The following is a 22798-nucleotide window of genomic DNA, read 5'->3' on the forward strand; positions in this document are numbered from 1 at the left end:
GAAAAATTTATTCACGGAGGCAGGGGCGGAGAAAATTAACAAGGGGACATCAGCTAAAAAGACAAACCCTAAAAACAAAAGGGGGACTTTCTTCCCCAATTTTTTTAGCTGCCCCCCCCCCCCAACGACGGTTTCCTTTTCCTTCTCCCCTTCTCAGCACAATTCCCACTCGTCCCTCTCAGTTGCAGAAAACACCTAAGCCCGGCCGCCCTCGTCTTCCTCTGTTTTCATTCCCAAAAACCATCCTCCAACCGCGAGCTCCTCTGGCCACAACAACCACGAAATCGCAGGAGCTCCCCTCTCTGGTTTCCCCCACCGCCGGTGAGAAGGGGAGAGGAGGAGAGAACGTCTCAGATCCACCCAGCTCCCACGTTGTGCCAGCGGCGGCGCGCGAACCCACGCGCCGCCAATGACGGCCGCGCGTGGGAAGACGCACCTCTACAGTTCCTGAGGACCTCCTCTGCAGTTCCTGGCCTCTTCAGGGACCTTTTTGTAATTTTTAAATGTGTGAATATGTATTTAAATTGTTGTTACATGTTTTTAGTTTATGTTATGTTGTAAAAAAATTGTAACATAGTAAAAAGTGACGTGGAAGTGTGTGGTTGTATAATTTGTTTTATGTAAGTTATTGAATTATAAAAATAAAAAAGACAAAAAGAATTAATTGTTAATTTAAATATGGTTAAATATCTTAAGAACAAATAAAATTAAGTTGTATTTTTCATTGAAATGTAAGAATTAATTGTATTTATTAAAGTCTTAAGAATTTAATTAATATTTTTAATTTTCAAATCACATCAAACTGCAAAGCAGCTTACCTCGGGTAGGGTGCGCTAGGGGTGCTAATACCTTCCCTAGCCATAACTAGTCTCGTACCCTCGAATCTCTGACCACGACCCGTAAATCCGGGTTTCCTAGTAACCCTCAATAAATTACTAGGTGGCGACTCCCAAGACCCCAAATCAAGCAAAGGAGCGAAAAATCACCAAATCGTCGTGCGGGTGACGTGCTACAGAATAACGACTCCACTGGGGACAGGTATTGTTTTCAACTTTGTCGGACTAAGCTTTGTGTTTGTGTTCAAGTTTTTTTTGTGGTTTGTTTTATTTTATTTATGTTTTATTCATGCATTGTATAGAATTCTCTCATGCATCACATGTTTTAATTTTTGAAAGCACACACAAGCTTCAGGTTAAGTGGGGGACTAACAACTTACCTTACGACTTTTAGTCAAGGTTAAAGTTTGTGTAAACCCCAATTCTTCGTTGAGTGCTTAGACTGGTAAATATTGGTACACGTGCCAACCCATTACCTACTGGGCCTGATATAAAACCCAAATCCATCTCAGGTTTTTTAAAAATATACACTTCGATTTTATTTTACCACGTCACTAGATGTACCAAAAATCCAGTTCACTATATCACACTAAAGCTAATATATGTCCATCAGGACTGTCCGATCAACTTTAAGGTTGAGCCAACAGTAGTTGGATGATCAATCCAGAAGTAATCAAGAGGGTTACAAGCTTCAGGTGCACCAACTCACTATACTAACATCCCCATTATAGCAAATCTCAAATCTCAAATATTCTCAGCTGTACAACAAGATTAATTGAAAAAATAAATGATAAACAAAGTCATCTTCACCTTCTTATGTCCAATCAAACAATGGAAAATATTTGAGAATTAATGGAGTTTGAAGGTTCTTGCCCTCAAGATACTGTGGATTGGTCGTCCTAAAAGGTCTTTCTCTCACAGCATCAACAAGGGAGAACTTGGATGTATAGATATTGTCCACTCTTCATGTGGTGCTGAAGGTTCACTTGCAAATATTTCCACACAAGGAGCGCTGTGAGCGTTGGAATTAAACACGGCAGTATTAATTTCCAAAATTGACATTTTTTCAGCAAGTCGTTGTGCTAACTGATACAGTTCATGCTCTAATTAAAAAACAATCTCTACCACAGTAGCATGCTCTAAAAATAAATACACGACAATATTGATTTCCTAAATGGATTAAACAGTGTTTTAGGGGTTCTTATTTTTTCTTAAATTAACTAATCCTTTTAGTATTAAAAGTAATTAAATAGTTATTTGACCAATTTTGATCATGCTTATTTGAGTAATAATTTTTTTTTTTACATACTTTTCTTGCTTATCAATCTTTCAATTTATATACTTTGATTTTTCCTTTTTTTCTTTTTCTATTTTAAATAAAAAATAATTTTACTATGAGATTATGTAAATAAATAATTAAAAAATATTTATTCAATAAAGAATGAAAATTATAAACCCTTTACCTGAATGATTCAATAAGTATTTATAGCCCTAAACCTTATTATTTTGCTGGAATGAAGGGCTTGAAGAGTCATTTTCTTCTTATAGCAATAATAAATGATAGATATCTCTTACATAATATTAAATGAAAAACAAATATCTCTTGCAAAATATTAATGGGGGATAAATATCCGTTACAAAATATTAATATTGATAAAAATATAGTAGGTTCTTATAAGATTTTTATACTACTAGGGATATAGAAAAATGTTACTTTGAAACTAATAAATTAATCCCAATTATAGAACAAGATGATCATGATGTTGGCATCAAAAAGTTGATATTTCAAATCTAAATTATCAGTGATTTGAAATTTATCAAACATGAGATTGTGTCAAATATTTAGGAAGAATTTTATATATCTAAGGACAAAATATCACTTATACAATACCATACCCTTTTATATTAAAATTCATAAGAATAAACAAATAAAACATTGTAGCTTATAATACCAATTAGAACTTTCTTTTTAGCTCATCTAGCGATGATAATAATCGTAAAAATATCAAATTAATATTTTTTATGTGTTTTTTTTTTATGGTTTTCAATGCTTTTAATTTGTTGATGTTAATTATTTTTTGAAAACGAGTTATTTCGATATATTTTGAATTGAAGAATATTTTTTAAGATTTAATAATTAAAAAAATAAAGTAAAAAATAAAAACCTTGGAAATATGTAAGGTTCCTATCAAATTGACTTGAAATTGCGCAAACTAAATTGTTCCTTTTTCTTCCCTCTCTCCCTTCCTTCTAGGCTCCCGGCCTGTTATGCAGTTGGTGTGGTAATAATCCCCTTTGCATGGGACATGCTGACTCATCAGTCCTCATATATGTAGAGGCCTCCTTTCTCTTGGGAATAATGAATGAAGCTTGACAAAGTTTGCGTAGGATTGTTTTTCATGTGATTGTTCATTCTTAAATGCCAAACTAAGAGTCTGTCGCTGAAGTTTCCTAAATCGTGCAATTTGTGCTCTAATTATAACTCCCTTTGATGAACTAAGTACAATACATAATATTAATTGTATATATTATTAAATTTATAAATGATAATTAAATGCTCGGAGTCCATTGCTCTCTAATGATGAACTAAGTACAATACATAATGGATGAAAGTGAAAAGAAATCAGATTAATGAAAGGATCCCTATGCCGTGCCATATTATATATTACGTAATGTCATGTAACCTCCATCAAAATATAGAAAATCTAAAGTTTGGTATTGACGGTTCAATCATAACATGGGCTAAATCCACTCACTTGACAAGTATTGATCATAATACAAATAATAATTAATTAAGTCATAAATACAATTAAAATTATAGAGATTAAAGTATAGTTTGCAAAATTAACTACGTACTAGGTTGAACCATGATTGAACCACAATGCTAAACATTAATTTATGGAAAACATTGATATACTGATTAATTGAGTGAGAATAATACTTACCTCTTTCAGGATTTAAAAATTTAAACAAAAAAGATATTTTTTTATAGCATTAATAAAAGATAAATATTTTTTACAAAACATTAAGTGATGAACAAATACTCCTTGCATAAAATTAACGAGGAATAAATATCCATTACATTATTTTATCTGAATCCATGCAAGTCTTGTTGGTTCTGTGCTGATTAGAAATAGACTTAGAAGTAACTAGTTTGCGTAGTTGCTTTTTTGCTCCTATCTAAGTTCTTGTAATCTGATTGATGTTGATTCTCTTCTATGCTGTTGTAGTTGCTGCTGTTTTCAACCTGACTTATAAACAACAGCCTGCTATTATATTTATTGACGAGGTTGACAGTATTCTGGGGTAGCGTCGTACTACAGATCTTGAGTTCTTACTCTTGAAACAAGTGCTGCGTTTGTGCGGTCTTCTTATGCATTGACTTGCTAGAATGTGTTTTACGTAAGATTTGTGAAAGTGTGATTTATTCATGGGCCTGGCCTGCCGGACTAAGTGATAATATCTTACAAAAAATTATTTTAATGTTTTCCCTATTAAGCATTGTGTCGCACCCCCACAAAAAATTTATAAAGGCACGACATCGGCTGGCGATTTTCGTTGTGTTCTAAGGATTTGGTTCTTTTGGAGTCGCCACCTAGTATTTGGTCACTAGGAACCCTAACTGGTCTTTCAGAGATTCTAAGGCAAGGGACTGGTTGCGTAAAGGGAAGGTACTAGCACCCCTAATACGCCCTACCTGAGGTAAGCTGCTTGGTGTTTGGTTTGCTCTATAGTCTATGGTGTTGGTGTTTTCTAAACCCGTCAACTCGTAAATCGCAAGGAAAAGAGAATAAAAAAAACGAAGAAAATTTCACAATTCTTAAAAAACAATTACTTTTCCCGACTCATAAACCGTGGAGAAAAAAATTTAATTTTTGAAATGTTCTCGATCGCAACCAAAGCTTCTTTCAAACATGTGCGTTGATTTATTACTCCCGATAATATTTTGGATGTTCGTCCTTTTAAGGATTTCTTCATCCAAACATTAGCGGTGAACAATAACCACAACTTCTCCTCCCAAAATAAGATTTTTATAGTTTTTGGAATATTGGCCAATACCCTTTGGAGTTTTACAAACAGGTTGTAAAATCCACAAATGCAAGAAAATGATTTGTGTTTAAGAAATCCATGTGAAAACACATTTTCAAAAAAACTTCCAATATTTTTTTTTATATAAAAAGAACATTCAAAACATGTTAGTGTATTGGCCGTATGCAACACGCAAGAAAATATATTTTTTTTTTTTGACGAAATCAGGTATTTTTAATACTGAATTTGTATCTCCACAGCATAAAAATACAAACTAATATTAAGCCACTTTGACAAAAATATGCATAAAAATCACAATATTTTTTTTAGATTTTTCAAAATATATTTTTTATAAATATATTTTTTTATATAAATATATATATAATATACACACATATATATACTATAATAATATATAATATATTATAGGGCTGGGCCGGCCCAAATAAATGGGCCAGGCTCAGCCCAAAAAGGGGCGGGCCAATCTCGGCCCGCAATGATATTGGGCCGGTCTCGGCCCAAAACTAAAATGGGCCGATCACGGCCCGAAAAAAATTCTACAGTCTGGGCCCAGACCGGCAAGGCTGGGCCAGCATCGGGCTGGCCCAGCACCTTGCGGCCCAGCGGGGGGGAGAATCATTTTTCTCCCCCCTGCCTCCTGCATGCAACATGCAGGAGGCCAGACCACCGAAGAAAAACAAAAATGCAGGGGGGAAGAAATGCGCACCTGGCGTGGAGGCGGTCGCTGGTGGAGCTGCGGTGGCGTGGCTCGCGTACGGCGGCTCCGGGCGGTGCTGTGGCGGTTCGAACGGCGGCGAGAAAGACTTGTTTTCAGTGGCTTTCTCTTTGGTTTTTTTCTTGGTTTTTGGGTTCGGTTTCTTTGTTTTTGGTTTGTTTCTGCTCTCCCACTCTCTTTTGCTCGTTTTTTTCTCTTCTCCCCCTATCCTCGGGTCTCTCTCTCTCTCTTCGGTCTCCTCTCTCTCTCCTCCCTTCGGGTTCTCTCCTCTCTTCGGTTCTCTCGGGTTTTTTTTTCTTTTTCTTTTTTTTTCGGTTTTCTTCTCTTATTTATAGGGGCAGAACAGGTGGGGGACCATGGTTATTGCGCCTTCAATCACGCAACGGCTGGTCGGCCATTGATGCTTTCGGTGGTGGTGGTAGGGGCGAGGAGAGAGACGCGGGAGGTTTTTTTCAAAATTTTTTCGTCTTCTGTTCTGCTAAAACGGGGGGAAGGAGGAAGATGAACAGTGTCGTTCAAAACGACACCGTTCTGATCTTCCTCCTTTTTTTTTTTTTTTCATATATATATATATAAAACGGCGTCGTTTTAGGTAAAACGCGCCGTTTCATTTAAATGGCTAAACTTCAAATCAGTCCTCCAAATTCGGTCCCCGCCCCTCTTGTTGGCCGCCTTTTTCACTTTGGTCCTTGGTCTCTGAGTTATGCAATTGAGCCCCTAATTGATCAATAAACTTCCAATTTCTTCAATTAAGCCCCTGAAACAATTCCAAACAGCCCCCTCTATCTTTGCGCCTTCTCCAAATTGATCCCTGGTTTCGGATTTTCACAATTAAGTCCCTAATTGGCCCTTAAACTTCAATATTTATGCAATTGAGCCCCTGATTTGACCCAATAAATTCCTAAAAAATATATTTTGGCCCCAGAACTTAAATTTCTTCAAATTAAAGCCCAAATTGACTTAAAAATCAATTTTTCTTGCAATCAAATCTTCTATAAATTCAAATAAAAATCCAATTAAGTCCATAACATCCAAATTTGGGGCTTTTCTCCTTAAAATTCAAATTTTCCTTCTCAAAAGGGCTGTCAAAAATTCAATCCTTGTATTTTTAAATTCCTTGACCAATTTTCTGACTGTTTTCCGAGCGCTTCTGCCCCCTGTTATTTTTCTAACCTCTTTTGGTTATTTATTTTATTTTTCATGGGGACCCAAAAATGGGTTACAACAGATGCCCCCTCTTTATAATACTTACGGAGCATGGATTTTGCGCAGTAAGTGTTATAAAGATAAACCCAAAACGGAACTCCCGAAACTGATCTGGTCGAAGCTTGATTGACCTGAAACTTTGTCTTTTACAACAATCCTCCTTAGCCCAAAAACTATGATCAAAACTTAGTCATCCCAAGATCCTTATCCGGTGATCCTCTGAATTCTTACTTTAGTTTGATCAAAATGAAAATCCATCCGAGATCCCATCTGGTGATCTCCTTTAACCTGGAACCCCATCTGGCGATTCCTTTACCCATAATCAATACAAAAAATGTGTGTATGGTCTCATTATGATGGGTGACCTGCCCGAGTGGAAAAGGGAAAGAGTGGTCTCATTCTTTGGGTGACCTACCCAGGGGAAGAATGGCCTCATTATTATGGGTGACCTACCCAGGTAAAAAAAAAATGGAGAATGGTCTCATTCTTATGGGTGACCTACCCAGAAAAAATATGGTCTCATTGTGATGGGTGACCTACCCAGAAAAAGAAAGAGTGGTCTTATTCTTTGGGTGACCTACCCAGGGGAAGGAATGGCCTCATTCTTATGGGTGACCTACCCAGATAAAAAAAAATGGAGAAGGGTCTCATTCTTATGGGTGACCTACCCAGATAAAAAAAAGATGAAGAATGGTCTCATTGTATGGGTGACCTACCCAGGAAAATAATGGTCTCATTGTATGGGTGACCTTCCCAGGAAAATAATGGTCTCATTGTATGGGTGACCTACCCAAGAAAAATGATGGTCTCATTGTATGGGTGACCTACCCAAGAAAAATGATGGTCTCATTGTATGGGTGACCTACCCAAGAAAAAAATGCTGGTCTCATTGTATGGGTGACCGACCCAAGAAAAATGCTGGTCTCATTGTACGGGTGACGAACCCTAGTGCTGGTCTCATTGTACGGGTGACGAACCCTAGAAAAATGATGGTCTCATTGTATGGGTGACCGACCCAAGAAAAATAATGGTCTCATTGTATGGGTGACCTACCCAGAAAAATAATGGTCTCATTGTATGGGTGACCTACCCAGGGGGAAGAATTCTTAGTAAACTCCAATGCTTTTCCAAGAAATGGTTTCAATATGAGGTCCCTTCTGGCGACCTTCCTTGATGAATATCGAAGTATGAGATCCCATCTGGCGATCTCCTTTAACTTGGAATCCCATCTGGCGATTCCTTTTATTCAAAGCCGAAATATGAGGTCCCTTCTGGCGACCTCCTTGGATGAATATCGAAATATGAGATCCCTTCTGGCGATCTCCTTTAACCAACTTGGAATCCCATCTGGTGATTCCTTTTTTAACCAACATGAAATACGAGGTCCCATCTGGCGACCTCCAAATAGTGAAACATGAGATCCCTTCTGGCGATCTCCTTTAATCATCTTGGAATCCCATATGGCGATTCCTTTTAACAAACATGGAATATAAGGTCCCATCGCGATCGCCATTCTGTCACACCCCCACAAAAAATAATGGTCTCATTGTATGGGTGACCTACCCAGAAAAATGATGGTCTCATTGTATGGGTGACCTACCCAAGAAAAATGATGGTCTCATTGTATGGGTGACCTACCCAAGAAAAAAATGCTGGTCTCATTGTATGGGTGACCGACCCAAGAAAAATGCTGGTCTCATTGTACGGGTGACGAACCCTAGTGCTGGTCTCATTGTACGGGTGACGAACCCTAGAAAAATGATGGTCTCATTGTATGGGTGACCGACCCAAGAAAAATAATGGTCTCATTGTATGGGTGACCTACCCAGAAAAATAATGGTCTCATTGTATGGGTGACCTACCCAGGGGGAAGAATTCTTAGTAAACTCCAATGCTTTTCCAAGAAATGGTTTCAATATGAGGTCCCTTCTGGCGACCTTCCTTGATGAATATCGAAGTATGAGATCCCATCTGGCGATCTCCTTTAACTTGGAATCCCATCTGGCGATTCCTTTTATTCAAAGCCGAAATATGAGGTCCCTTCTGGCGACCTCCTTGGATGAATATCGAAATATGAGATCCCTTCTGGCGATCTCCTTTAACCAACTTGGAATCCCATCTGGTGATTCCTTTTTTTAACCACACATGAAATACGAGGTCCCATCTGGCGACCTCCAAATAGTGAAACATGAGATCCCTTCTGGCGATCTCCTTTAATCATCTTGGAATCCCATCTGGCGATTCCTTTTAACAAACATGGAATATAAGGTCCCATCTGGCGACCTCCAAATAGTGAAATGCGAGATCCCTTCTGGCGATCTCCATCAACTTGGAATCCCATCTGGCGATTCCTTTTATTCAAACATGAAATATGAGGTCCCTTCTGGCGACCTCCATTGACGAATATCAAAATACGAGATCCCTTCTGGCGATCTCAAACAACTTGGAATCCCATCTGGCGATTCCTTTTTACCGAATGCTATCGATGTCGTTCTTCCTGCTGGCAGGGTTTGAGAATCCTTATCTTCTCTTCTTATTGTTCTAGAATCAACTCAATGATTCTTTCTTCGTCCATAATCTTGTTGGAATGCACTAAGATCTCCTCCTGTAACGATCCAAAAAAAAACATACATGCAATGATTTATGATTAGATGCAATGCATGCATTCGTACCTGGTTTTGAAACATAGGTCCCATCCTCTTCTTCTAGTTCATGAGACTCCCTTTGCTTTTGAAGTTGTATGCTGGATTCATCTCTCGTGTTGCCTATCATATTCTTGGAGAAGAAGTCTTTGACTTTCTTCAAGTAGTCCTTTTCTCAAAATGTATGACTTGTATTTGCCTTTTTGTCATGCTTTTATCAAATGCTTTAGCTTGTTTTCAAATCTAGGCTTTCGTAAAACTTTTCATAAAACATCTCGTCTTGCCCCCTAGTATAGGGGTGCGATATTAGTCTGGGTTTTTATATAGAGAAGCAATTCATTCAGCCGGTGATAAACTTTTTTAGTGAGTGAATAGATAATGATTTTTTTTTTATTTCAAAATGCCATTGTTATGGTTGATAAACTTTGTTCTTTAAAAGACAATTACAAAGTGACCACTTAAACATTTATCCATGCTATCAGAGATAGGGTTGTACTTTAGGGTTAGCTTTTCTTAAATTTCATATTAAACCATTTTATTGATACTTTATTTGTAACCACTCAAACTTGTTAAAAAAAAAATAAACTCATCATTTATTTAAAGAAAAGGTAAGCTCAAAGACAAACACAAAAATATGGCTGACAATATGAGCTCTGAATGCTCACTAGAGAAAATAAAAGTAAAGACAAAAGCAAATGACAAAAACATGCTAAGGCAAATAAAGTTGTTTTACATTTTGAAAACTACAAGAAGTTCTTGGGTCAACCCGTTCTGAAACTTCTTCTAGTGTGTGGAAAGTCAACCGAGGCAATGCTTCATCTTCCTTCCCCACTTGCATTTCCTTGTCTTCTCCTTCGATCTCGCCTTCTTCATTATTGACGACTCTTGACCAAGGTTTTCCAACCTTTATCCCCTATCACTTTTGTCATGACCATGCAATGGATTTGAATTGATATTGGGTGTGTCTTCAAATGACACCCATCCTATCTTGATGAGCTTCAACAACTTGTTCTTGAAACCGTAGCACGTTTCAAGACAATGCCCAGGAATACCAGCATGGTACTCGCAAGTCAACTCGGGCTTATACCAGATGGGGAATGGTGGCTGTAGTGGTAATGTAGGGATAGGAGCTATTTGTCCAATGCTTAGTAGTTTGGCATATACATCCTTCAGAGGCATGGGTAATGGCGGTAGTTGTTCTGAAATGTATCTTGTGTTTGGTCGTTGGTGGTTGTTTTGGGTGTTTGACTGGCCATTTGCTCGATTAGGGGAAAAAGGTTTGTTAAAGTTTATGTGGGCCACATGAGAGGTAGGTATTTGTGGGTTATATGAATCTGTTATCTTGTCATTGGACCCACCTTCGAAGTTGTTAACGGGACCTTTCATTTTTCTTCCGATAAAACCCTTTGTCTCCAATGGCTCAATTATGCGTCCAGCTTTAATCCCTTGCTCGATTCTTTCCGCTATGCGTACAACATCATAGAAATGTTGAGATGAGCTACCCATTAAATGCTCATAGTAGGGTGCCTTGAATGTATTGGCGAACAAATTCACCATCTCCGTTTCTATTAAAGGGGGTTGCACATGCATGGCCTCGTCCCTCCACCTTTGCACATAAGCCCTTACAGATTCTTGGCTTCTCTTTTCCATTGACATAAGGCTCATTCGATCTGGAGCAATTTCCAAATTGAACTTGTATTGCTTAAGGAAAGCCTCAACTAAATCCTTCCATTTCTTGATCTTGGCATTATCCAGCCTCATGTACCAACTTAGCGCCGACCCCGATAGACTATCTTGGAAAAAGTAGATCAATAACTTATCGTCATGAATCACCTCAGCCATCTTATTGCAATAAGATCGAAGGTGAGTGTTTGGGCATTCCAACCCAGTGTACTTTATAAACTCCGGTATCCTAAATTTTTTTTGGTACCGTGATGTTTGGTACCAAACATATTTCAGACGCTCGCATGGGGTCAAACCAGTCATTTCCCTCGACTGCTCTTAACCTTTCTTCCAAAGCTGATATCTTGTCATCATTCATAAAACCAGTGGACCTATTATCAGAAGGCCCATCTGCTGTGATGTGAGCTTGAGGGGGCTGAACGGGAATGGCAGGTGCAAAGTGCTGCCCCGTCGCTGAATCTGCCCCCAAGTTCTGAGATATCCCCGGGACATGAACTGACGGCGCTCCTATAGGTGGTTGGGTAGATGTTCCCTCCCCGTTCTTCGTTCTTAAAAGTTGCTCAAGCAGATTGGTCAGTCGAGAAACTTCATTTTTCACAGATTCCAACTCGGTCTGGTAGTGTGACTCTAACTGAGCTCTTTCTTCGTTTTCCATTCTTGATCTGGACCGGGTTTGGTGGACTCTGGATGTGGGACCTATGTTTCACGATCTGGAGATGCATGCATAGATGTATGAGAAAATGTATGATTGTGATGGATGCATGCATGTTTTATTGTGAACGAAAAAATAACCATCCCATTATAAGCATTCTCTTGTCACATTGCTTTGATAGAAGTTCTGCCTTTCGAGTCGTTTTGCTAGAATCATGTTCACCAAGAGACAGATTTTGCATAAGAAGATGGGTCAACGCCCTTTTCATTAATGCTTGGATAAACTCCTTAGCCAAAGGTAAGAAAGCAAAGCCGCGGTTCTCAATCTTCCCTAAAAAGGCATCGGTTTCGGCTAGGCTTCGGCGATAGCGAATGATGTCTCCTCCCACATTCCGTGCATTGATTCTAATAATTCGAGCATGTGCAGCAGCTTCATCCATTTGCTCATCGGTTTTGGTCATTTTTTTTATGAGCAACATGTTTGTTCTGTTCAAAGCAATGTTGTTGGCGTCGATTCGATCCTTGTGCTTTTCCGTTGCTACTAGCTTCTCGTCCAAATACTTCGACTTTTCGCGTTCTTTGTCGAGCTTTATCCTTGCAACTTTTATCTCACTCCTCTTGGCTGCTAACTCCGCTTTATCATCCTCGAATCCTCCCCTTTTGCTTTCCAACTCTGTATATTTCTTATTCAAATCCTTATACCTCCTAATCCTATCCATTAGTTCGAATTGCACTTGCACAAATTTTTCTTGGTAATATTTTGCACTTTCTTGGCAATCGCTAAAGTCCATCTCCATTGCTTCAAGTTCAGAACAACTTTGCATCCAATCCAAACTCAACCCTTTAAGCTCCTTCTCACTCCCTTCCCTAGCAATCTTCTCCTCAACCAACTTTAACTCAAGCTTGGTTATTTTCGCATCTCTAGACTGTATTTGCTCATCTAGAAATGTTCTCCTTTTATCCTCTTCTAGCATCATTCCTTCCAACATCGCCTTGTCCTTTCTGCTCTTGCTCAACTCTATTCTTAGTTTGTCCACTTGCCTTCTCAATTCACCGTTAACCCTCTTTCTTTTGAGGGGTTCCTCTATGGTTTGAGGAGATTTGACTTCTACTCGAGGCATGGCTGAAGCAGCTAAATCATCTTCAATATTAACCTTAATAGGCTCCTCTATAGCGCAAGGCATGGCTGAAGCAGCTGAGGCTCTCCATTTTACATATCCTTCGCTCACACTTGGATCTCTCAAACCTTCTATTTCCACCAACACTAGATGCTTCCAATCTTGTTTGATGATCTCCAAAACTTCTTTTGCTATGGGATCTTTGAACAGACCAAAGAATTGAGCAATTCCCATAGTTTTGGGAACAAACTGTATGCCCCCAAATTGTCTTACCACTAAAGTCGGAGCATAACTCACATAACCCGTAATCCCCACCAATGGTACCCAATGCCTTTGTCCACAACTCATTAGGACCTTCGTTGTTGTTACCCATGGTGCTCTCCATTTAAAATCGCTATTAGGTAATCCTTCCAATTTATCAACCCAACCCTGGTTGTCTAGATCTCCCCATTCTTCTTCTTCCACAATCTTTAGGGGTTTTTGAGTGAACCACCAAAAATTATTGAAGACAGGTTTCTTTGTTTCGATATGGCTCACCATCCAAATATACAACAGTTGCGTGCAGCATCTCATTGCTCCTTTTCCAGCTTTTCTACAATGGTTAAGTGTCAAAAATGTTTCGGCTAAGATAGCAACCACTAGATTGATATGTGTGTTCTCATACTCCACATAAGCAGCGGCGGCCTCCAAGCTTACTAAACCAGTCTGACTTGGGAACAACACAAGGCCAAATATACCTAAGGCAATCAATCTCTCTTTTTCTACTTCTGACTCCTTTTCCAACTCTAGCATCCTCCATTTCAAACCGGTGCCATTCTTTTCCAGAAACTTTTCCAAGTTGTAGATTCTGAGCAGTTTTGCCAGCTCAGGGATGATCTTGTCGGATCTCAAAGGAGAATAAATCCGATACAGGTCATTCGGAAACTCGGTCAACAATCCATATTCCTCAATCGTGGGGCACAAGTCTATGCTTCCAAAGGAGAAACATCGGTATTCTGGATCCCAAAAATGAACTAAGGCTCGCACCGCTGGGCTTAACACTTCTACCTTTGCGATTTCCATCAAACGTCCGTATTTCCTAAAAAATGCATCTTTATCCACATTCTGAAAATGAGTCGTTAACTTGTTCACCTCATTCAATATGCAATTCAGGTTCTTGATTGGCGACATCTTCTTAGCATCGCTTCTAAGGCAGTCTCCTTCAATCAATTGTGACAGTTCAGAATTCTTTCCATACTCTATGGAAGATTTGGTGATGGTCATTTTGTTCATAAATCCTGCAATTCAAAATGCATGGGGGTTAGTCTTGTTTCGATGCAAAAGATTTATATCGGAACATACACCCTAAGGATAGGTTCTAGTTCTTTTACGTGAGACATAGGGTAGGTTTACTACTAGGTCTCTAAAAGAGGGTCTCTTGCTGTTCCAGTGATCACCCTCGTAAAGGCGATATGGAGGTCCAGCAGATAGTGGGATGGCACGTGTACCAATCACTATCAGTCTAAACACTCAGCAAAGAGTTGGGGTTTACACAAACTTAAGCCTTGACTCAAGTCATAAGGCAAGCTGCTAGTCCCCCACTTAAACTTAGAGTTACATGTGTGTGCCCTCCAAAACATAATAATAATAATAAAGTGATGCATGACTATGGCATGTATGATAGAATGTAAAGATATATGCTAAAGCTTTTAAACAAAACATCATAAGAAAACAAAAACCAATAACATATAACATAAACAAACAAACAAATCAAGATTAGTCCTAACATCCCCAGTGGAGTCGCCATTCTGTCACACCCCCACAAAAAATTTATAAAGGCACGACATCGGTTGGCGATTTTCGTTGTGTTCTAAGGATTTGGTTCTTTTGGAGTCGCCACCTAGTATTTGGTCACTAGGAACCCTAACTGGTCTTTCAGAGATTCTAAGGCAAGGGACTGGTTGCGTAAAGGGAAGGTACTAGCACCCCTAATACGCCCTACCTGAGGTAAGCTGCTTGGTGTTTGGTTTGCTCTATAGTCTATGGTGTTGGTGTTTTCTAAACCCGTCAACTCGTAAATCGCAAGGAAAAGAGAATAAAAAAAACGAAGAAAATTTCACAATTCTTAAAAAACAATTACTTTTCCCGACTCATAAACCGTGGAGAAAAAAATTTAATTTTTGAAATGTTCTCGATCGCAACCAAAGCTTCTTTCAACATGTGCGTTGATTTATTACTCCCGATAATATTTTGGATGTTCGTCCTTTTAAGGATTTCTTCATCCAAACATTAGCGGTGAACAATAACCACAACTTCTCCTCCCAAAATAAGATTTTTATAGTTTTTTGGAATATTGGCCAATACCCTTTGGAGTTTTACAAACAGGTTGTAAAATCCACAAATGCAAGAAAATGATTTGTGTTTAAGAAATCCATGTGAAAACACATTTTCAAAAAAACTTCCAATATTTTTTTTTTATATAAAAAGAACATTCAAAACATGTTAGTGTATTGGCCGTATGCAACACGCAAGAAAATATTTTTTTTTTTTTTTTGACGAAATCGGGTATTTTTAATACTGAATTTGTATCTCCACAGCATAAAAATACAAACTAATATTAAGCCACTTTGACAAAAATATGCATAAAAATCACAAATATTTTTTTTAGATTTTTCAAAATATATTTTTTATAAATATATTTTTTTATATAAATATATATATAATATACACACATATATATATTATAATAATATATAATATATTATAGGGCTGGGCCGGCCCAAATAAATGGGCCAGGCTCAGCCCAAAAAGGGGCGGGCCAATCTCGGCCCGCAATGATATTGGGCCGGTCTCGGCCCAAAACTAAAATGGGCCGATCACGGCCCGAAAAAAATTCTACAGTCTGGGCCCAGACCGGCCCAGACTTGCAAGGCTGGGCCAGCATCGGGCTGGCCCAGCACCTTGCGGCCCAGCGGGGGGGAGAATCATTTTTCTCCCCCCTGCCTCCTGCATGCAACATGCAGGAGGCCAGACCACCGAAGAAAAACAAAAATGCAGGGGGGAAGAAATGCGCACCTGGCGTGGAGGTGGTCGCTGGTGGAGCTGCGGTGGCGTGGCTCGCGTACGGCGGCTCCGGGCGGTGTTGTGGCGGTTCGAACGGCGGCGAGAGAGACTTGTTTTCAGTGGCTTTCTCTTTGGTTTTTTTCTTGGTTTTTGGGTTCGGTTTCTTTGTTTTTGGTTTGTTTCTGCTCTCCCACTCTCTTTTGCTCGTTTTTTTCTCTTCTCCCCCTGTCCTCGGGTCTCTCTCTCTCTCTTCGGTCTCCTCTCTCTCTCCTCCCTTCGGGTTCTCTCCTCTCTTCGGTTCTCTCGGGTTTTTTTTTCTTTTTCTTTTTTTTTTCGGTTTTCTTCTCTTATTTATAGGGGCAGAACAGGTGGGGGACCATGGTTATTGCGCCTTCAATCACGCAACGGCTGGTCGGCCATTGATGCTTTCGGTGGTGGTGGTGGGGGCGAGGAGAGAGACGCGGGAGGTTTTTTTCAAAATTTTTTCGTCTTCTGTTCTGCTAAAACGGGGGGAAGGAGGAAGATGAACAGTGTCGTTCAAAACGACACCGTTCTGATCTTCCTCCTTTTTTTTTTTTTTTTTTTCATATATATATATATAAAACGGCGTCGTTTTAGGTAAAACGCGCCGTTTCATTTAAATGGCTAAACTTCAAATCAGTCCTCCAAATTCGGTCCCCGCCCCTCTTGTTGGCCGCCTTTTTCACTTTGGTCCTTGGTCTCTGAGTTATGCAATTGAGCCCCTAATTGATCAATAAACTTCCAATTTCTTCAATTAAGCCCCTGAAACAATTCCAAACAGCCCCCTCTATCTTTGCGCCTTCTCCAAATTGATCCCTGGTTTCGGATTTTCACAATTAAGTCCCTAATTGGCCCTTAAACTTCAATATTTATGCAATTGAGCCCCTGATTTGACCCAATAAATTCCTAAAAAATATATTTTGGCCCCAGAACTTAAATTTCTTCAAATTAAAGCCCAAATTGACTTAAAAATCAATTTTTCTTGCAATCAAATCTTCTATAAATTCAAATAAAAATCCAATTAAGTCCATAACATCCAAATTTGGGGCTTTTCTCCTCAAAATTCAAATTTTCCTTCTCAAAAGGGCTGTCAAAAATTCAATCCTTGTATTTTTAAATTCCTTGACCAATTTTCTGACTGTTTTCCAAGCGCTTCTGCCCCCTGTTATTTTTCTAACCTCTTTTGGTTATTTATTTTATTTTTCATGGGGACCCAAAAATGGGTTACAACACATTGTTTTAATAAATCTATGTTGAGATGGTTTTATTACATTTTTTTAATAGTCATTCATGTCTATTTTACTTGTAAATATTGTTGCTGTTGTGATGAGAGAGTATGTCAGTCAAGTGTTCTTTTAAATTTACAAGAATTGCTTTAATTTGTTCATAACTCTATAACTTTCAAAATACTCCTAGAAACAGAGATTGATTCAAGTGATCAAGAATAAGAAAATAGACAAAAGAAAAAAGGGACCCAAAACATAAATGATTTTATAGTTAACACAAACATGTTACATACATGGAATATTCTTTTTTCATACAAGTAACGCCCAAATAACCTTGAATTATGTAAACTACAAAAAAACAGGAATCCAATACCATGAATCTGCCTCTCTAGTGTTGTTTCAATGTCAAATCCACTTGATATCTTGTTTGTACTGCAAAATTAGAAAGGCGAGACTGATCAAATAAATTGTAGAGAAAAGATAGCCTAACACAAACTATGAACATAAAATTTGAAAACTCTAATGCTTGCAAAACTTACTTGAAAATATCAATTGAATTATTTAGTTTCTTCTAGCACCATGTCTGCCAGCATTCTTCTTTGGTTTTTTGCGCTTGAGATTCCTAAGAAACCATGAAGGTTGGTTTGTTCTAAACACAACGTATCTTGTTGCAACTCCAAACACAAACCCACATCCAAACCCCATTGTCACAACTTTCCATCCAAATTCATCCCCAAACAATGTTGAATCATCTTCTTCATTAAAGCTTGATGGCAGTAATGATTGTGCCTCATCACTGTAACATTCTTTTAGGACTTGAGATCCACATAAACCCAAGTTTCCTTCAAATAAGTTTGCATTAAAGGTGTTGAATTGTTGTCCATTTGGTATGGGCCCCTCGAGTTGGTTATGTGAAAGGTTTAGGATTGCAAGAAATGTTAGACCCTCCAGCTGCGTTGGAATCCTTCCGGAGCAAATTTGAAGATAGATCTAATGATTCCAAATTGATCAAATTTTCTAATGATGATTGGATATGACCTGTAAGGGAATTATGAGAAAGGTTGAGTTGGTGAAGTGCTTTAAGCTTTCCAATCACCTTTGGAATCTCTCCCTTAAAATTGTTATTTGACAAATCGAGTACTCTGATGGTACTTTGGATCTTCATAAACTTAGTTTTTACACCTTTCCATGTCATTTCTATGGAATAGAAATAGCTAGTTTAATTTCTTGCCCCCATGTAAATCATGTTCTGATCTGAGGCCATCATTGCTTCAAGACTATTGAAATAATCTGTTGGCAACGACCCGCTAAAATTATTGTCAGAGATGTCAAATATCCGTAATTTAGAGAAGGAATTATATGCAGTCGGACCCTTCACAAAACCTTGGAGTTTATTCGATTTTAGGACAAGAATTTCTAGCTGTGGAAGCGTTTCTAGAAAGCAGGGAAATGTATCCTCAATCTTATTGTTGCCAAGATGAAGAAATTCCAACATTGTGCAGTTGATGATAGACAATGATATTTTCCCTACTAATTCATTTCCATTGAGGTTGAGATATTCCAAGCTATTATCATTTGAAAATGTTGAAGGGATGGTGCCCTGAAGATTGTTCATGCCTAGATGCAATACTAAGAGCATGTTGCTGAAGTTTCCCAAACATAGTGGCATAAAACCACTAAAGTTGTTGTTGGACAAGTCCAGGACCCGAAGGAATCTCAGCTTGCAAATAGAAGAAGAGATCTCACCTGTCAATTTACTATTGGACGCAAGAATAAGGGCTGTCAAGTTCTCTTGTTTGAAAACCGAACTTGGGATTGGACCATGCAAGTGGTTATTGCTCAAATCAAGGTAAGTTAATGAATCGTGTTGGAATTCACTTATATTACCTATGAGATTATTGTCATGAAGGTTAAGATATTGTAAATAAGGAAGAGCAAACAAAAAGGATGGTATTATTCCATCGGACAAGTTATTGGATAAATATAGATATTTTAGATTTGAAAGGGTATTTAATTGAGAATGAATAGGGCCTACTAGTTGATTATTTGATAAATTTAAATTTGAAAGATTGATTAGGTTTCCAAGTGATGATGAAATCTGACCGGTAAAATTATTACTTGAAAGGTCTAAAGAGGTGAGCTGTATGAGATTACTAAGCAGGGCTAGATCTGGTCTTATGATGTTACAATTACGAAGAGGCATATTCTAATGACTCTAGATTACTGATTAAGTCGTTCTCTAAATAAACTGAAATTCTTGTATTAGAAAGACCCAACAGAGAGAGGACATTACTCAAATTGGACGAAGGAAAAGAGCCAATGAGGCCTTCGTGATTCAAGGTTTGGGAGGAGAAAGATGTTACCCGGGAATTTCCCTTGCAATCCACAATCTTGAAGGGAAAGAGATGACAAAGAAGAGGACAGATTCGTCAAGGAATTAGGTGCAACCAAAGACATATTTACATAACCCAAAGTGAGATCTCTTAGCTTGGTTAGGTTTCGAACAAGCTTGTCAAAAGAAATTGGTTCTAGACTTGGGAAGTAGTTTATAGAGAGATCAACTGAAACCAATTTAGAGAGCTGAGAGATTTCCGACGGAACTTGACCTGCAAAGCCTGAAAAATTTAGGTTAAGATGTGTCAGGTTTGAGAACTGGCCAAATCGAGAAGAAATATGGGAACTTTGGAAATCATTGTCAGAGAGGTCGAGCTTTCGAAGGTGATGCAGGGAGAAGAGGGTGCTACTGGAATGGAGGGTGCCATAAAGCATGCTGCAAGCAAGGTCCAGTCCAGTGACATGCCCAGTTTTCAGGTCACAATAGACCCCATCCCACAAGCAGCAGTCTGTACCCTCTTTCCATGACTCTGTCTTGGGATGCTGGCAATTCCATGAAGCAGAGCTATTAATGGAAAAGGATTCTTTGAATTGGAGCAAAGAAAGACTTTGGTCATGAGCACAAAAATGAGATGAAGAAATTGTTGAATGGAAATGGAAGAGAAACAGAGTGAAAGAGAGAGATGAAATAGGTGGAGAAAGGCAGATCCGCAAGCATCAATGGCTCCGTTCCTGGCGGAGGAGAATCCCAAATCCTACAGTCACAAGACTCTTTCGCAGCCAGCTTCGCCATGAAATCTGCACAGGCATTACCTTCTTTGTAGAAATGACAAATGTTGACCTCCTAATTCTTAGCCAGGAGGCTTCTGATATCTAAGATATACAGCAGCTTTATATCTATGAAAATCAACTTGGTCCTTGTAAATCAAGCGAATGGTGGCCTCCCGAGAATCTGAGTTACACAAAGACTCTTCTGTAGCCTCGATCCCAAGCCAGGAGAAGGCCACGTTTCAATGCTAGAAATTCAAGAAGTAAATTGGATTCCACACCTGCAAAAGCTGCAAATCCCACCTGATAACTGTCGTGAGTTTTTTCTCATATATTTCTTCTTTAATCTTACTTTATTTTAAAAATAGATTATTTTTAATGATATATACATGTTATAGCTTTTAGTTAAATCTAAAAAAAAAACAATTATAAATTCATTATTTATTAATAATAAAAGTTTTTAAATAAATTACAGTCTCATAGTTTTTTCCTGTATTAGATTTTTCATGTAAAAATTTTAGTATTGTTTTGTGTGATTGTTTATATTATTTTATTTATTGTTTGATCCTAATTAAATTTTGATTTTACAAAAATGGAAAAGATTTGGAACTTGTAAATTATGAATTGTGATTTGGCAAAATTAATTCCCGATTGTTCCTGTTTTTTTCCCAAAATTAAGTTCCGGCAGCTGTGCGAATAACACCCCCAAAGCCAACTCTACCTGCAGGTTTTACCCAAAGAGCTCTCATCTACATCCACTTTAACGGCACCTTCTTCTGGTCCCTTCCATGACACTGTAAAGGCTGAAGACTGCACCTTATCAATTCATGAGTAGTGCTCCCACTTCTAGACTCCCAAAGACGATCATATTGCGTCTTCGAAATCCGCCACATGGCAGCGAGGAACATATATTGATTTCCCGTGGAAGCCATCAGAATAATCCAATATCTAGGATTGGTAGTTTTATAATCCAATTCTGGGTTATTTCTCAAGTATAAATTTTTTAAAAAATAAAAATAAAAAAAATAAAAAAATAATGGTAATGTGGAGAAAGCAGATCAAGGAAAATTACAAAAATAAGAAAAATCAAACTGCAATTTTTGAAGGAAATTCAAGGCCTAATTATACCTCATTATGCCAAAAAATAGAGAAAATAATGTAAATTCAAGGTCAAATTAAATGATTATTGGACAAATTTGCATAAAAATTAAGTCCAAGGACATAATTAAATTTTTAATAGGCCAATTTGATTTAATTATAGGCCAAATTTAATTTTAATTATGTTTGAGAATTAATTTTGGTTCAATTAAAGGTTTAATTAAGTGCAAGGACTTAATTATACTTTAAATGGATCAAATTAATTTTATTTGGGGCTTAATTGGTGAAAAATTAAGTTTGAGAGCCTAATTTGGGCTTAATTGAGAAGCTTGGAATTTTATGAGACCAAATTATTTTTTTTCTAGTAATTGGTTGAAATCAGGGGCAAAATTGCAAGAAAATCAAAGTTTTGGGGTCAACTAGGGGTTAAATTGACAAAATTAGTAGCAAAGAACCAATCTGCAAAAGGCGCCAAACTATAAGGGCTTAATTGACAAAACCCGGGGGTGAAATTAAAGAAATTGAAAGTTTAATGGTCAATTAGGGGTTAAATTGCATAAATTTGAGACCAAGGACCATATTGCAAAAGACGCATAAATACGAGGCTGGATTTGAAGTTCCGTAGGGGCCTAATTGCATTAAATCAAAAGTTTAGGGTCAATTAGGGGTTCTATTAAAATCAATTGAAAGATGGAGGATGAAATTGAAGATTGGCAAAAACCCCTAATTTTAACAAAAAATGACGCCGTTTTGGATTAAAAAAAAAGACCAGATGACGCGTCATGTGGTCACTGTTCATTGTCTTCCCTGATTTTGCCCGAAAATAACAGCCTAGAGAGCTATTTTTAAGCTGGATTTAGTGCCTCATATGTCTACCAAAATTGACAAATCATGCACCAAAATGATCACCTAACATCCATCTATCCCCGAGTATGGTTTGTTCAGGCCTATTAACATGAAACTAGCCCCGGCGCCGGCCTAAAGAGGCCGACTTAGGCAATATTTTTCTTGCAGAATTGACAACTCACGATGCACATTTTGAACCAACGGTTGGGATGCTTACCAACCAAACCAAAGGCCACTATTTGGCACCATTAAAGACAAAATATCCCTTTTTCACCTCCTATAAATAGGGGTGCATTTCATGGCCTGATGAAGGAGAAAAGGGGGTCCAAAAATATCAAAAATCCAACTTCTCCCCTGTTTTTTCTTCCAGCCAACGCTCTCTTCTCTCTCTCTCCCCACTACTTCGTCAGCCCTTGAAGACCCCATAGAAACATTTCTACTCCACCAACAAACGATGTCTTAGCCTCCCCATGAACCCAAATCCTCACCGACGATAGGGGCAGCCACCGTGAGGTCTTCCCTCTCCCCTCTGCGGATTTTCTTCCTCCGCTTCTTTTTCTTT

The 22798-nt window shown here is 38.3% G+C and overlaps 1 pseudogene; it reads right to left on the reverse strand.

Annotated features, from left to right (window-relative positions):
* Nucleotides 1-17751: 17751 nt before the first annotated feature.
* LOC118037006 (receptor-like protein 9DC1) lies at nucleotides 17752-20241 on the reverse strand (annotated as a pseudogene).
* Nucleotides 20242-22798: the final 2557 nt, after the last annotated feature.

Source organism: Populus alba, chromosome 10 (genome assembly GCF_005239225.2).
Source record: "Populus alba chromosome 10, ASM523922v2, whole genome shotgun sequence".
NCBI lineage: Eukaryota > Viridiplantae > Streptophyta > Magnoliopsida > Malpighiales > Salicaceae > Populus > Populus alba.